Source organism: Sinocyclocheilus rhinocerous, unplaced genomic scaffold (assembly GCF_001515625.1).
Source record: "Sinocyclocheilus rhinocerous isolate Xijiao unplaced genomic scaffold, SAMN03320098_v1.1 scaffold2647, whole genome shotgun sequence".
Classification (NCBI taxonomy): domain Eukaryota; kingdom Metazoa; phylum Chordata; class Actinopteri; order Cypriniformes; family Cyprinidae; genus Sinocyclocheilus; species Sinocyclocheilus rhinocerous.
In genome coordinates, this window is record NW_015639108.1 from 685,563 (window position 1) to 691,498 (window position 5,936).

The 5,936-nt window shown below is 39.8% G+C and overlaps 1 protein-coding gene and 1 long non-coding RNA gene across 4 annotated transcripts in view; both read right to left on the reverse strand.

The window, feature by feature from the left end:
• The window catches only part of LOC107751006 (arf-GAP with coiled-coil, ANK repeat and PH domain-containing protein 3-like), an 83,003-nt gene that overhangs the window by 59,230 nt on the left and 17,837 nt on the right, over positions 1-5,936 (reverse strand). The gene's annotated exons all lie outside the window — the stretch shown is intronic.
• LOC107751007 (uncharacterized) overlaps positions 5,591-5,936 on the reverse strand; it is a 14,297-nt gene continuing 13,951 nt past the window's right edge. The window contains exon 3 of the long non-coding RNA XR_001641201.1: positions 5,591-5,601. This is a non-coding gene — a long non-coding RNA (uncharacterized LOC107751007). The remainder of the gene's footprint in view (positions 5,602-5,936) is intronic.

A 5,936-nucleotide genomic window follows, 5' to 3' on the forward strand; every position in this document is an offset into this window, starting at 1 on the left:
GTGATATTCAAATGACGATTGTTTTCTGCCGCCACATTTATCAATGTGCAATCATTCGTACGATGAGATTGGCGGCATACGAATGTTTCATGAATCACACGTGAACTCTGTCGTAAGCTGATTTGTGCGCACGGATCTGCGCTCGGTTCTACGACAGATTGATAAATGAGGCCCAAAGCCATTTTACTTTCAACTGTGATCAGCTGTGGTCATTTCGATTAGCTCAGCAAGAAAAGAGCTTTCCTGGAGCATTTCAGTCCTTGGTAGTTCAACTGAAGCAAACAATCAACTATGGGTGGCAAGGCATCTCCAGGATAAAATTGTGGACAGACACAAGTCCACAAAACCAAAAAGTATTGTTTACATACTCGCTTATTGCGAGAAAGCTGCTTAAGATGCGAAAGTGGCATTCAGGATTGTCATGCTTTTAACCCACACTTGAATGTAAAAAATGTTGCTTTTTGCAATAACTCTAATTTAAGACATTTTAAGAGCATGTAAATTGGGTCTGTGAGTCACAACACCATGACATTTGCTGCGTCACATTGTGCGTAAGATCAAGGACTCTGCGGGTGGCCATGTAGACTCATTAGCATAAACCTCCACACGTCACTGGAGTTCGTTGGATCATCCTGGTATTACACTGCCTTTTAAATCAGAGACATAATGAATAATAGTTATGCAAACAAATGTTAGAAATATGGCAAAAATGGAAACATTTAGATTCTTGTGTGTGAGCCCAATGCCGTTTCAGTTTTGCTTGACATTTGTATGCCGTTTATAATGAATGCAACTACAGCCTAATTTGTGTTTTATTTTATAGTTTAATATATAATTTTATAACTACTTATTTTTCGTTCTTGTTCTGAATACAGTTAACTCTAAAATATTTGTTGTAGAGTGAGGGGAACTAAATAGGCTGTTTATATTTACCAGTATTTTAATATACATATAAATTACATAAATTAATGTAGCCTAATTGTTTGCAATTACAAGGTTAACGGGTGTTTTTGGAGTAAGATCAGTTTCTCTTTCATGAGAATACTTCCTCTTTTTGGTTTCGTTTCTCCGTGTCGTAAACTCTAGGGGCGAGGCTTCTAAACCGGGGTGTTTTTAGGGGCGTGATATTCAAATTACGATTGTTTTCTGCCGCCACATTGCGATCATTCGTACGATGAGATTGGCGGCATACAAATGTTTCATGAATCACACGTGAACTCTGTCATAAGTTGATTTGTGCGCACGGATCTGCGCTCGTTTCTACGTTAGATTGATAAATGAGGCCCAAAGCCATTTTACTTTCAACTGTGATCAGCTGTGGTCATTTCGATTAGCTCAGCATGAAAAGAGCTTTCCTGGAGCATTTCAGTCCTTGGTAGTGCAACTGAAGCAAACAATCAACTATGGGTGGCAAGGCATCTCCAGGATAAAATTGTGGACAGACACAAGTCCACAAAACCAAACAGTATTGTTTACATACTCGCTTATTGCGAGAAAGCTGCTTAAGATGCGAAAGTGGCATTCAGGATTGTCATGCTCTTAACCCACACTTGAATGTAAAATGTTGCTTTTTGCAATAACTCTAATTTAAGACATTTTAAGAGCATGTAAATTGGGTCTGTGAGTCACAACACCATGACATTTGCTGCGTCACATTGTGCGTAAGATCAAGGACTCTGCGGGTGGCCATGTAGACTCATTAGCATAAACCTCCACACGTCACTGGAGTTCGTTGGATCATCCTGGTATTACACTGCCTTTTAAATCAGAGAGCGGCATTGAGAGATAATGACAAGGGTCTCACCTTCCAAACCCACAGAGAGCGTGAGAGCCTCCCAGATAATGCCGTCGTACGTCAACATGCTAACTGTAACATGAAGGTATGATCCCGTTTATCACCACTGGTCGCACTGGGAGAAGCACGTTAACAGCATTATAATAACTTTCAGATGGTGTAGAGCAGTGACGGGCAAACTTGGCCCTTCCAGGCCACTTTCCTGCAGAGATTTGATCCAACCCTGATAAAACTCACCTGCCTGTAGCTTTCTAGTAGTCTTGAAGACAATGATTAGCTGGTTCAGGTGTGTTTGATTAGAGTTGGAGCTAAACTCTGAAGGAAAGTGACCTGGAAGGGCCAAGTTTGCCCACCCCTGGTGTAGAGGAAGAGTCTTCAGCTGCACTGGATGACAGGATCAGATGCCTCCCATCAGCTGTACAGCATCTGTTAGTGAGGGTGTGTAGCTGTCCTGTTTAATGCAGTGAGCTGTTCCCAATCCCCAAATCTTGGAACATGGGAAAATGGGCCACAGGAGTTGGAGAAAATCCAGAGTTGAGAACAAACGACAGTTGCCAGATGTTCCCATCTGGCTTGAGCAATATCTTCTGTAGTCCAAGGCCCATGAGAGTCACTGTTGTGAGAATTATTACCCTAGTCCACCTTGTGGAATGAGATCCAAACATCTGAACAGGAGAATGACCAGATGAGAAGGTGGCAGAACCCTGAGGTGTTTTACCAAATAGTTCCCTCAGGAGCAGGACTGTTTGCTTGAGCGACAGTTCAGAGAAAAACCAACCCAAGTGCAAAGACCTAATTTGTGGTGAGAGAAAAACAAGTACTAAAAGTGTTGGCCAGGCTAGGTTTACTTTGGCCTCAATCTTTCCTCTGCAAACTGCAGGGGAGCAAATGGCACCTTTTCCCTAAGAGAGCTAAAGACCTATGCCAAGTATTAGGCAACGTTATGTGGCTTAAAACCATTAAACAACTGCACAGAGTACTTGATCATTTCTAAAGCAAAAACACAGCATTCTTGTTTATAAAGCACTATATTTGTACTGTTTTATGGCTCTCCATTCCTGTTCCTTAATGTTCAAATATTACATCACTGTTTCACTGCCTATGCTAGTGTTGTGTACAGAGTATGCGTTGAACAAATAAGCATCATGCTTGTTTGGTCAAAATTAGTTTTGCTTCATACAATCATTTTAATTATGTTGTAACATCAAGATAGTCATATCACACTACACACAAGTCAAATATAATGGGGTCAATTACAAATAAACGTGTCCAAGAAAAAATAAAGTTCTTAGAAAAGCTTTTTGTTTGCATTCATTTTGGTTTCATATGGGTTTGAAAAACTTTTATACAATTTTCAAGAAAAGTTTCAATGTGATTAATCTAAGTATGTCATATGGTGTGACTATCAAGTAAAATGTAATAACATATTTTCCCTACACCTTGAATGCATGTGAGTGTAAGCATCTTAATATTTATTCTCCGAAAAGAAATTTCTCGAGGTAAAAAGTGTTTTTACAAAAATCATGGATTATTAATTCATATATATCATATCGAGTTTTCGGGAGTCGCACCACATGACATAACATTTCACACCCTGAACGAACTTTGTCCTGTTATAAAAATGTCAAACTAGGGGTTCTCTCTATATCATTTCCTTTTTTTCCTTTATATTGGTTGCACCATATGACTTTGTAGGTTGCACCACATGATTCTGATAAGGCTGTAAAGTATTAATATGCCATTAATATTACCTATGGTTTCTTGAAAGAACTTAATTTGCTTTAACCAACCTGGTACTTATAACCTGCCGTCATCCAGCGAGGAATTACAGAGCAGTGCTAAAGACTTGACTCATCACATCCTCTACTGCTAATGGAGTCTGTCACAGCCTCATCTGCAGGGTGAATAATCAAGTTGCTCCTGTAATGGCTACTGCCTTACATGGGAATCGCTTTTTAAGAGGATGTTGGGAAATGGTGTTTTTACTGGCTTGTTTTAGCAACCATACTCTGGGACTAAGTGAGATCAAACTGAAAAACCAGACATGTTTTCAGCCACTGAAAACATTAGCATGTCATATCATATCTGATGGAGCCTCAACTTCGGTAGAAGCTCTCTAGCCTTTTTAAACCCAATCTTATTTTCAATTGCCTGCTTTAGTTCTGCTGATGTGGAGCACCACAAACCAATAATTACGCCTGATCATAAGTCATAAATGTACTTTCGATGCAATTTATGGGGCTTAACAATATGCATGACAGATCAACGTGGCGTCAGAATGCATGGAAGTCTAAGAGTACTCAGGCCCACCCATGCAGCATGTTCACCAGCCAGACGATTCAAACCCATGCCAGAACGACTGTGGTTTGATTTCTCTCCAGAAACCACAAATATCTCGTAGAGGGAGACTAAAAAAATCTAGAATCAAAAAACACCCTCTGCTCAAAGCAATCCAGTAGCGTAAAGCCATTAACCACAACGGTTAAATGACCATAGGACACATTGTTTGTAAAAAGTGCATCAACATTTCATAACAAAGCCAGATGCAGTATGGTTTTGCCATCTGGTGCAGAATTCCTTGGCATCGCCACCTATAGATGATCAATTCTACAACAACCCTCCTTTCTCAGGATTAGTTGTACAAAACTTGCAGAAACAAGCTAACTTCTAGAACAGGCTGCCAACTTTTTTTCTGGCTAGTAAAAAGTATGACTTCCCATAATCATGTTCCGAACAGGCATACTTTTTACGAGTTATAGGTCATGACAGATGACTAGTTGTCGATTAGTTTGGTCAACTAGTTTATCTACATGTATATTTTTAGTGCTGATTTTAACTAGTGTTTTAATTAGCATGCTAACGGGATGCTGTATCCTATATAGCTTATATAGTTTGTGTGGCAAAACTCTCTTGCAACAGCTGCATCATGAAATTCATCACATTTAAAGCACCGTTGCTATAGCCACTGACATTCCGATTCATGTTTTTGGCGGTTGCGTCACGTCTTATGTGAGTTTTTAACGTCCTGCTGTTTTGAACAATTCAGAGCGGCTGATGAGGCCATCTAGTACCCTGAAGACATAGACATTTGTAATGCCTGACGAGACAAAAACATACAATTGAACAACTGAACATTTGCATAGTGTGTAGGCTAAGCAGGCTAAGCAAATATAGCTTTAAAGACTTAAGCCGCCTTTCCACTATCTCCGACAAACGACAAGCGATAGACTGGAAGTCAAAATCTCATACCGGCCCATGCCTACTTAAGCTAACTAAAAAAAAAACATCAATGAAAAATGTTTCTACAGCTTTGGGTTTATAACACATAACTTAAAAGTCCTTAAAGGTGCAGTAGGAGATCTTGGAAAATGCTAACTTTAGCCTGATAGCACTGAAAGCGAACGTCCCACCCTCCCTGCAATCGCTGTCCAAAGCCACGCCCCCTGAACGCATACGCTCACAGACCAGAATACCAGAGACAACATTACTCAACGCGCTGATGACGTATCTTGTCTGCGCGAACAGGGTGCGTAGATGTATGCAGATACATACGTTCACAGGCAGGTAGGAAAGCGAATTAAAATATAACGTTTTGATTGAACGAACATTTCTTGATCCTACGCCTTCCACAGAATATGTAAATACAGACAAATACATTTAGACCACTTAACTTAATGATTGCTATCGGGATGTGAAGAGACTTTCAACCAGCATAACAAAAAAAATTTCTGAAGACAATCACCTATTGCACCTTTAATAGTTGAAATAACAAATCACATGATAAAGAATTCTGTTGAATTTAAAACCTGCTTAAAAAATAGTTCACCCAAAAATGAACATTTCCTCACCCTCAGGCCATCCAAGATGTAGATGAGTTTGTTTCTTCATGGGAACAGATTTGGAGAAATGTAGCAGTACATCACTTGCTCACCAATCGATCCTCTGCAGTGAACATACAGCTTTTCACATCACAACACATTAACTGATGGATTTGAGTTGTGTGGATTGCTTGTGGATTATTGTGATGTTTTTATCAGCTGTTTGGACTCTCATTCTGATGGCACCCATTCACTGCAGAGTATCCCTTGGTGAGCAAATGATATAATAGGGCTGCACGATAAATCGAAATGGAATCGAAATC